The sequence below is a fragment of the Carcharhinus amblyrhynchos genome, chromosome 18, assembly GCF_965287045.1.
Source record: "Carcharhinus amblyrhynchos chromosome 18, sCarAmb.v2.hapA, whole genome shotgun sequence".
Taxonomy (NCBI): Eukaryota; Metazoa; Chordata; class Chondrichthyes; order Carcharhiniformes; family Carcharhinidae; genus Carcharhinus; species Carcharhinus amblyrhynchos.
In genome coordinates, this window is record NC_137341.1 from 18,686,488 (window position 1) to 18,697,788 (window position 11,301).

General features: G+C 43.5%; 1 pseudogene; it reads right to left on the reverse strand.

Moving 5' to 3' along the window:
• Positions 1 to 1,092: 1,092 nt before the first annotated feature.
• Positions 1,093 to 1,535, reverse strand: LOC145355181 (large ribosomal subunit protein uL15 pseudogene; annotated as a pseudogene).
• Positions 1,536 to 11,301: the final 9,766 nt, after the last annotated feature.

An 11,301-nucleotide genomic window follows, 5' to 3' on the forward strand; every position in this document is an offset into this window, starting at 1 on the left:
TTAGTTCATTAGCCATTTATTTGTTCCCCGTTACAAATCTTTCCATTTCTGACTGTAAAGGGCCTACATTTGTTTTCGTGAATCTTTTTATGATTGTGTTCCAGTTCAATACTTCCAACTCTTTGGGCTCTGGATCAATACTGACTCATTACTCCTTGGTTTCACCATCCATCTTGTAATTTTTTTTAACAGAGTTACATAGATAATTCACCCAAGCAGCCATTGAGCCACATCGAGAGATAGTCATTGACCAAAAGAAGTGACTTTTAAGAAGGGTATTAAAGTTGGAAAGTAAGGTAAAGAGGGTCAGGGAGAGAATTTGAGTGTAGAGACTCAGTAGCTGAAGGCACAGATGCCAATAGTGGAACAACCACCGAAAACCTGCAACCTTGTCAGTGGCTGTGATTCTCCTGTGCCACTGCAGTGAATGGAGTTTTGGCTGGCATGTCAAATACTCTGTCCTCACTTCCAGCGTGATGAGAACGGACAAGATTGGAGAATCCCGCCTAATGAAAACTATGATGTTCAAGAGTCCAGAATTAGATGAAAATAAATAGTTTAGAAGTTTGAGGTTGGAGGAAATTACAAAGATAGGTAGGGATAATGCCAGAGTTAATAGATTTAAAATCAAAGATGAGAATTTTAAAATCAGGATAATACTTGACCAGGAACCAATATAGACCAGCGATCACAGGGTAATGGGGAACCAGGGCTTGGTGTGATTTAAGACACAAGTAGCAAAAGTTTGAATCATCTCAAGTTTAACAAGAGTTGAATGTGGGAGACCAACCAGAAGTGCATTTGAAAATTAAATCTAAAGATAGTAACAGCATGTATAGGGGTTTCCGCAGCAGACAAAGTCTAGCTATGTTACAGAAGTGGAAATAGGCAGTCTTACACATGTGGTCGCAAGTTCATCTGGGGATCAAATGTGACACCAGGATTGTGAATGGATCGGTTTTCTCTCAGAGCTGACAGCGAGAGGAATAGAGTCAGTGATTAGGGAATGGAGTTGAGGTAGGGTCTGAGCACAATGGCTTCAGTCTTTTTTAAAAGTGACAGTAATTTTATTTGTACACCCAGTTATAAAATTTATGCAATCAATAGACAGGCTCCACCAACTTCCTTTGTCTTCTCTTCAACTTTCCTGCTGAAGAACTTTGCTTTGACAATGACTGGCTGTTTTGGCAGTCTCCTTTGCCAAGAACTTTATAGAAACTAGTGTGTACAATGTCAATAATGGGTGCTGGTCTTTCAGGCTTCTTGGCATAGTTCAATCTGGTCTGTTCACTGATCAGTGTCCACAGTTTATCCAGATTTATGGTCAGACAGAACAACTGATTCTTCTTCAGATGGTAATGTCTCATACCAACCTTTCCAAAGTAACCTAGATAATATTTATCAAAGTTGATTCTGTGATGATGCATACCACCAGCATTGCCACGACCACCAGGTTGCTTCCTGTGTTTGCCTATACGGCCATGACCGTGGCTAACCTGTCCTCTTAGCTTCCTGGTTCTTCTCAATCTTGGATTCAGTTAGCATGCAGGAACAGCAAGTAGGAGAGCAAATGGAATGTTGGCCTTTATTGAAGAGGGGATAGTGCATAAAAGTACGGTAGTCTTGGTACATCAGGGCATTGGTGAGACCACACCTCGAGTAGAGTACTGCGAACAGCATTGATTTCCTTATTTATAGAGGGAAATACTTGCGTGGCAGGTGAAAGTTCACAGGGTGAGTGCTGGGATGAAAGGGTTTTCTATAGAGAAAATGTTGAACAGGATGGGCTGATACTAATTGCAATTTGGAAGAATGAGAAGTGATCTTATTGAAACAAATTGATCTTATTGAAACAAATAGATTTTATTGCAACAACTATGATTCAGAGAGTGATTGACAGGGTAGATGCTAAAAGGATGTCTCTCTTTATGAGAGAATCTAGGATTAGAGGGCATGTTCAGAATCAAGGCTTCCCCACATAAGGTGGTGATGAGGAAGAATTTCTTCTTTTACAGGGTCATGATTCTTTTAATTCTGAGGTTCAGGGAGCTGTGGAAGCTGGATCACTGAATATTTCCCAGGCTAGCTTTTGAACAATAAGGGAATCGGGGATTATGGAGGACAGGCAGGAAAGTGCAATTGAGTTCAGGATCAGCTGCGATCTTACTAAATGGTGGAATAGGTTGAAGGACCATATGATTAACTCGTGCTCCTATTTCTTATGTTCTTTACAATATTAAACTGGAGAAAATTTATGCTCATCTAGAACTGGCTGTTGGATGAGTAGTCTGGTAATTTTAACAACAGTAAAGGAGTTGAGCAAAATGCTAAAATATAGCTGGGTGCTACTAGCATACATTGAAAACTAATGCTGTACTTTCAGATGATGTCGCTGAGGGTCAAGCATATGGATGATAAATATGAGGAGGTCAAGAATAAATACTGGAAAGACACAAGAAGTAATGATGCAGGAGCAGGAAGAGAAGTTATTCAAGTGATATTCTGACTACAATTAGATAAATAAGAATGAAACCAGGTACAGCAGACCCACCAAACTGGACATTGGTGAAGAGCTGTCGGAAAAGGATCACGTGGTTAACCTTGTTAAAGGCTGCAGATAGGTTGTGAAGAATGAGGAGGGATAGTTTACCTTTGATACACTCATATCAGATATCATTTGTGACTCTGATAAAAGTCATTTTGCTAACTTTGACACCTGCCTGAGATCTTCTGGATAAAGAAATTTCTTCCAAATTCTCTATCTGATTTCTTGGTACCTTCTTATAATCTTGTATTTTGGAATTCTTTTACTCTACCTCCTTTCAAAGGCCTGCTGAAATCCAGCTCTCAGATTATGTTCCAAATCTCGCTCCCTGTTTGGTGGACATCTTTCCTCTTGGTAATATGCTTGGATGTTCCTCTGTATGCACAGCCCCAACTATAGGTGGGGGGGAAATCTTACCAGAAAATGGCAGCATGTTGTTCTGGGGAGAAAACTGGTTTTCTCTCCAGATCTTTGGACACCCTGCCTAAAAAAATCAAGGGTCATGTTTCATACTGTCATGCAGAGGGACGGAGCCTCAACAAGCCTACAAAACCCGGCTGCACTGAGATCGGGGTGCCATCTTTAAAGGGAATAACAGGAATAAGTCACCCGCCCCCCCCCCCCCCCCCCCCCCCCCCAGCTCACCAGGGACTCCCCTCCCCAGTCCAATCGGAATTGGCACTTCTCCCTGCCCCTTGACACAGATTAGCACTGCCAGGTTGGCACCACCAGGTTGGCATGGGCATGGTGCCAATCTGGCAGTGCCAACTTGTGCCAAGAGGCAGTGAGAGGGCATTGCCAGATCACTGCAGATTTTTAGCACGTGCCACCATTCCTGCAGATGGAGAGTGTTTGCTTAAAAAAAAATCCACTGATGAACTGTTGTAGTATAATAGTCACAGGACAAGAAGTAAAGGGCTGATTGCATTTTTCTCTTTTCATTTTACATCGCTGGAAGACCAGAAGAGTCATGTGCATACTTCAGCTGAAATGGTAAAGAGAAAGGGATACAACCAGATAAGAAACATCACCTCACTCTCTTCCCCAATGATGTCCCTAAATGGTGCTCTGACGTCACCCCACAGTGAAAGGGGAAAGTAACAGAAAGAACTTGAATTTCTATAAGGCCTTTCACATAGGGCATCTCAAATTGCTTCTGCAGGTAATGAAGTATCTTTCTAATTGTAGTCATCATTGTAATGTTAGAAATGGGGCGGCCATTTTGTACACAGCAAGTTCTCATAAACGACAATCTGATAATGACAAGACCCCTGACTTAATGCTATTAGGTGAATGATAAATATTGGCCAGGATATCAGGAAGAAGGATAATGTCACACAAATGAGATGGCAAATGGAGTCTTGGTTTAATGTGTCATCTGAAAAATAGCACCTCTGATGGTACAACATTTCACCAGTACTGAAGTGGGAGTGTCAAGCTGAATGATGTGCTTAAGCCTCTGGAATGGGACTAGAACCCACAACTTTCTGGTTCAGAATGCTACCCGCTATATCTATGCTGAAGGGCTATGAGCATTTTCTTGTTATTACATAGCTTGCATCACTGGGAGGGTGAAGGGAGATGGAATAAAATCACATGCCTACCCCAGCTGAAACGGGAACAAGAGGTCGGAATTAGGGACATGTGGGAAACCTTCCCTCACAACGATGCTCCAAGATCAACCCAGAGTGTATAATGGCCACTTTTGAGGTATAGATCTCAACTTTCAGTGGTAATTGTGAACTAAGTTAGTGGAAGATGATGTGAATTGACATCCATTAGAAATTAATGCCCAACATCCTTCACCGCTGTGGCAGCTCAGCACTGGGTTTAGTAACGGAAAGTTGAAAACAGCACACAGTAATATAAGTCTTTATAACATCATTTCATTAGAATCAATTATACTCATGAATTGCAGCTAAGCTGAAACACAAGAGCACAAACTGCTTGACACTTCATGTATTGGCCTGTGCTCTCTGCTCAAGGGTGCAGTTACAAAGTGAGATGCCAACTTTAAATTAAAAACAATTCACTGTCAGGACAACTTTCGATAGTAAGATTCTTAGAATTCTGTTCAAACTGCACACTTTATCTCAGGTTACTGAGTATTTCTGTTTAAGTGCGAGATTGTGATGGTGTCTCTGACAGTGCAGGTTACTGATAGCTAAATTCTCGAAGTACCCTCAGGTTAATGACTATCTCTGCTGCTATTAATGAGAGGGCGTAGAACAGGAGAAATAGTCATTAACCCAAAGTTGATGATGTTGGTATCAAATTTAACTCACTCAGTAAGAAAGCACTCTCCATTTGAATAAAAATATCCTAAAGATCAGCAGAAATGAGCAGCTAACTTTTATATTAATCATCCTTTGTCCCTTTTTTTGGGAAAAAGGGAGTTACTTTGAAATAAGAATATGCATTTGCACTATAGTTCCTTGAATATCCTAAAGTAAAAAAGTTGGGATTGAGGTGTACTAAAATGAAAAAGAATGGATGTAAAGCCGTAAAAGTCCAGGGAAGAGATCAAAGGAATAATTTACACTGTTTTTGAATGTACGTGAGTAAATAATGAGGCAAAACGGTGGATGTTCCTAAATATGGGGATAAGCTGGCTGAGGCTGTGTCATTTGTGGTGAAGTGGGCTTTAAGAAACAGAAGGCAGAATCTTAGCAGAAAATGGCAGAGTGTTGGCTCTGGCGTGAAAAATGGAGTATTTTTCTCCCATGGTGCCAGCATATTTTTCAGCTGAATTTTATACTTCATTAATGGCCATTTATTTGCATGTGAGATTTACACCGCTCCAGTGGCATGTTCCCTCTGATTCATCCACCCCACAACAATGTAACTGCTGCAAGCACTGGAGAGCTCCAAAAATACAGCTTCCCAGCACTTGCTCCACAATGACTGCAAGAGATGGCAGACAGGAAGGCAGCATCATGCTTTTCAGAGGTGGTCATCAAAAGGATGCTGGATGGAGTGGAACAGAGGCAGACAAACTTTAATCTGCTCCAGGAAGCTGCCTTCCAGCAGGGTCACCAGTCCCATCTGGGATGCAGTGGCAGCCCTGGTTGGTCCAAGCGCTCTACACAAGGGGACAAGGCAGCAGTGTCAGAAGAAGATGAATTATCATCTTTGCACGGCCAATCCCCAATCCCCCATTAAACCCTCTCGCACACCCAACCTTCTCTTTCACTCAGCTACCTTGGTCTTTGCCAACACCAGGCACCAGGATCTTTCCTCTTCCCCACAATCTCCATAATTCCCCCCCAGTACCTGCTATGCTGTCAACTACCAGAACCAACCTCCTGCCCCCCTGTACCTACTGGACTTCACAAGTTTAGAGGGAAACTTTTCCAACCCTGCTGTTGAAAATACATCCCAGCTATCACCCGCACTGAGCAGCAGCGCAAATACTCAGAACTTGATGGGATCACTAAGTAGGCAGGCTTCTGGGTCACTCACTGCTGTGTACCTCACAACTGAAGATCCACAGCAGTGAGTGACCCAGAAGCCTGCCTACTTAATGATCCCTTCGAGTTCTGAGTATCTGCGCTGCTGCTGGATGCGGGTGATAGCTGTGGTGCATCTTCAACAGCCTCCTCCAAAGAGGCAGGGACGTCCCAGGGAACCATCACTTGAGGGAATGCTGGAAGTCAGGACTCTGCTGAGACCCTTGCTGATGATGTGCCTCTTGGTTCGGTTATACCACAGCTGCTGGAGCTGCAAACAGGAATCATGAGTATCAGGAATGGATAACAGCAGCCCCCTTTGGTGTGCAAGGCCAATTGGAGGAGTCTTATCACCTACCCAAGGAGATGGTGTCATCACTGCAGCGCACTGAGGCCAACACTACAAGGTTGGCTCCACACTGGAGACCTTGGTGCAGGATGTTCCCTGCATGGTACAGGCATTGGTGGGGATTCACAGGTGTCAGCACCAGAAGCTGGCAGAGCTTCTGGATCTTACTCCAGCTGCCCCTCCATCCCAGGAAGGAGCACAGGGGCCCCCCAGGTCCTCCAACCAGGGGACTTTGGATGTCTTCAGCCCTCTGACACTGATACCCATCTCCCTCCCCCATCCCTCCACTTCACCCTGTTTGCTCATGCCATCAAGCTTGGGGACACCACTGCACTCACCTGACACCTCATCCCTGTGGAGTGTGAGAATGATGTGGAGATGCTGGCGTTGGACTTGGGTAAACACAGTAAGAAGTCTCACAACACCAGGTTAAAGTCCAACAGGTTTATTTGATAGTAAACACCACAAGCTTTTGGAATGCTGTTCCTTCATTAGGTGAGTCACTCACCTGACAAAGGAACAGCATTCCAAAAGCTTGTGGCGTTTACTATTAAATAAACCTGTTGGACTTTAACCTGGTGTTGTGAGACTTCTTACTGAGTGTGAGAATGGCAGTGCTCCCTCTCAGCTCTCAGGCAGGAGCATGGGAGGGACATAGCACTGCTTATGAGGGCACTCCCTCAGCTGCGATATGGACAGGAACCCAGGAAGGGGAACATGGGAAGCAGTGTCTTGCGTACAAGCCATCACAACCTCGTTAAAACAAAGAGTGCCTCAACATGAAGGGAAAATAAGGCCTGCAAGTAACTCCTCTCAACCCCACTCCCTAAAATGGAGATTCTGGGATCCTCACTCCTGAACCTGAGTTGACCATATCTGCATCATAAGAACATAAGAAATAGGAGCAGGAGTAGGCCATCTAGCCCCTCGAGCCTGCCCTGCCATTCAATAAGATCACGGCTGATCTGATAGTGGTTCAGTTCCACTTACCCGCCTGCTCCCCATAACCCTTAATTCCCTTATTGATCAGAAATCTATCTACCTGTGACTTAAACATATTTAATGAGGTAGCCTCCACTGCTTCAATGGGCATAGAATTCCAAAGATTCACTACCCTCTGAGAGAAAATATTCCTCCTCAACTCTGTCCTAAATTGACTCCCTCTTATTTTGAGGCTGTGCCCTCTAGTTCTTGTTTCCTTTCTAAGTGGAAATGATCTCTCTGCCTCTACCCTGTCTAGCCCCTTCATTATTTATATGTCTCTATAAGATCCCCCCTCAGCCTTCTAAACTCCAACAAGTACAGGCCCAATCTACTCAATCTCTCTCATAATCTAACCCACTCATCTCTGGTATCAACCTGGTAAACCTTCTCTGCACTTCCTCCAAGGCCAATATGTCCTTTCGCAAATAAGGGGACCAAAATTGCACGCAGCACTCTAGTTGCGGCCTCACCAGTACCTTGTACAATTGCAGCAAGACCTCCCTGCTTTTATACTCCATCCCCCTCGCAGTAAAGGCCAACATTCCAATTTCCTTCTTGATCACCTGCTGCACCTGCAAACTGAGTTTTTGCAATTCATGCACAAGGACCCCCAGGTCCCTCTGCACAGTAGCATGTTGTAATTTTTCACCATTTAAATAATAGTCCATTTTACCATTATTCCTTCCAAAGTGGATAACCTCACACTTGCCAACGTTATACTCCATCTGCCAGATTCTCGCCCATTCACTTAGCCTATCCAAATCTCTCTGCAGACTTTCCGTGTCCTCCGTGCAATTTGCTTTCTCATTCATCTTTGTGTCATCAGCAAACTTTGTTACCCTACACTCGGTCCCCTCCTCCAGATCGTCCAAATGTATGGTAAACAGTTGAGGCCCCAGCACCGAACCCTGCGGCACGCCACTAGTCACCAACTGCCAACCGGAAAAGCACCCATTTATTCCAGCTCTCTGCTTCCTGTTAGATAGCCAACCCTCAATCCACGCTAACACTTTACCACCAACTCCGTGTACCATAATCTTTTGCAGCAACCTTTTGTGAGGCACCTTATCGAACGCCTTCTGGAAATCCAAAAACACCACATCCACCGGTTCCCCTCTGTCAACTGCATTCGTTACATCTTCATAAAAATCCAGTAAATTCGTCAAACACAACGTTCCCTTCATGAATCCATGCTGTGTCTGCTTGATTGACCATTCTTTTCCAGGTGTCCCGCTATTTCTTCTTTAATGATGGATTCCAGCATTTTCCCAACTATGGACGTTCTAACCGGCCTGTAGTTACCTGCCTTTTGTCTACCCCCTTTTTTAAACAGTGGCGCCACATTAGCTGTTTTCCAATCAGCTGGCACCTCCCATTAGTTGTTTCCAATCAGCTGGCATCTCTTGAGACACCTTCCTGAGTAGTGCACATTGCGGAGGGTGCTGGCGTCTGAGTGCTCACCAACAAAATCTCCTTTGAAGTGAAGACGCCAGATTCATGCTTACATAGAGTGGTTGTAAATAGTGCTGGCATGATGCCATGCCAGTGCCCGCTTAATATCCAGTGAGGCGGGAAGTGTCGGAGAGAGTGCTTGTTAATGACATACCAATGTATTAAAATGGTGGCATGTTTCATGTCACTCCAACAGCGAGGGGCCAAGATCAGAACTCGGAAACCGGCCTGTACAAATTGCACTCTCCGGATTTTGAGATCAGAACTCGGAAACCGGCCTGTACAAATTGCACTCTCCGCCATTCCCGCAAGTGGGGAGCGCGGGCTCAAGATCGCCCCCATAGGTCAAGCAACCTAAAATTAGATTCAGAATAATGGAAGATAGGAATGGAAGAGCTTATGGAGATAGGGTGTGGGAGTGTGCTTAGTAAGGCAGGATAATTAAGACAATTAATTAGCAAACAGACAACAATAAACAAAAAATGGTTTGTACATAAAGAAGTTTTTAAAAATGGGATACTAATGTGACAGTCGGCTGACGTACCATTCTTTCACCTTGGGAGTTGTAAAGCACCAGGGAAAGATACGTTGTTGCAGTTACAAATTGACTAAAATACCAAATACAGCCATTCATAATTCTAAAGAAATGGTCATAAGAGGTCAGAGTGATGGTGCTAAGCGACGGTAGAAGCATCGTCACAGTGGCACAATATAAATTCCAATGCTGAGGGAAGAGTTAAGACACATGGAGGAAGCCAGAGTGGAAGGAAGATAATTCTTTAACTGGCCATCTTCCTTGCTATTAACTGCCCTCATGCAAGTGGACTGTTATATAAATTTGAAGTAAAACGTATATGTCTTTGTTGCACAGGAAGAAACTAATCACACAAAAATGTCAGGCTATAAGGAACGTTGTGTTTTGATTCATTTGGCAGGTTTTGTTAAGTTGCAGCAACTGTCGCAGATGGTGTGAGAACAGAGTAATTTTCTCAAGCAGTTCATTACATCACTGCATCTGTGATGGATAAGCAGAACGGTTTTGGTAGAATAATACATTTCTTGGTGCCTAACCTAAAACAATTCCAGCTTTGTCCCTTTTCCTCCTCACAGTTCAACCTAAGTGGCTAAGAGGGAGGCCAGGATATCATTTACAAATTGAGTCTTGTCCTAAATTTTAAGGCATTGTCCTAAATCTTGTCCTAAATTTGCATCAGTTCTTTTGACTCAGCCAGAGTCAGTGTGGGGATGGCAAGCTCTTATAAACTAATTCAACGTTAAAGGTAAGGGAACAACTAATGGGTGGAGGTGACCAGCTCTGCCATGGATTCATAGAATTGTAGAATCCCTACAGTGCAGAAGGAGGCCATTCAGCCCATCGAGTCTGCACTGACAACAATCCCACCCAATGCCTATTCCCGTAACCCTACATATTTTCCCCACTAATCCCTCTAACCTACGCATCCTGGGACTCTAAGGGGCAATTTAGTATGGCCGATCAACCTAACCCATACGTGTTTGGACTGTGGAAGGAAACTGGAGCACCCGGAGGAAACCTACACAGACTCACAAACTCCACACAGACAGTGACCCAAGCCGGGAATCGAACCGAGGTCCCTGTGCCACCATTAGAAGCAAAGAAATCTAGAGTATATTGTTAGACATTTCCTCTAAGCCATCTTTTCTTTAGGTCCTTTCTGTCTTGGAGGCTGATTGCAGTAGGAAATGATTTCAAAATTGCCAGGTGTACTTTTCTGGTTGCGCGACAAAGCCTAGATGATGAGCATCAGCCACCTGTTTTGGTGAGGTATTTCAGCTGAACTTGATGCTTCCCTCATGTCTATACATGCATTTTCCCCTCAGATTTATAAGGTAGTGACCAGAAACCTGATATTTCCTCCTGCCTCCTCTGTAATTAGAAGTTATGAAGCCAGTTGTGTGTCCTTGCTGAAGCTCTGGCTAAGATCAATTAACTCAACAGGGAGATGAGCTTGCCATACTTGTGTCAATGTATATGGTTCAGTTCCATGCCAAGTGCCCTTACTACCTAAGCTGTTGCTGGTGGACTTCTGATTGTAAAACACCATGATGGGTCTAAATTTGTTCATGATTAATACTATCTGGAAGGCTATAGATATATTTTTAAAAAATCTCCAGAAAATTTTGTTTGAAATTTTTGGTTGAGGAAAATAGACTGACTTTTCCAACTGGATTTCTAAGTTTGGAACAGCTTGCTGCTTTTTCAAGCTGTTACTTCAGGGTCAGGTGTGTGGCACTGTTATATGACCATAATGTTCCAGCAGTCTTTTAATGAGTCTTTTAAATGCAATCAATAGTTCAGACATCTATCTCTATAAAGATTTTATATCATCATCCATCACATTTGAAAATGTCATGCATACTAAGTTACTGTCATTCTTGCATCTGACAGGCTCATACGCAAAAAACAGCAATAAACCAAGAGACAGGGAACCTGCCAAAAAAGTTAAAATCTTAAATGAAAAGAAGCATGCTTCCAGTTGCTG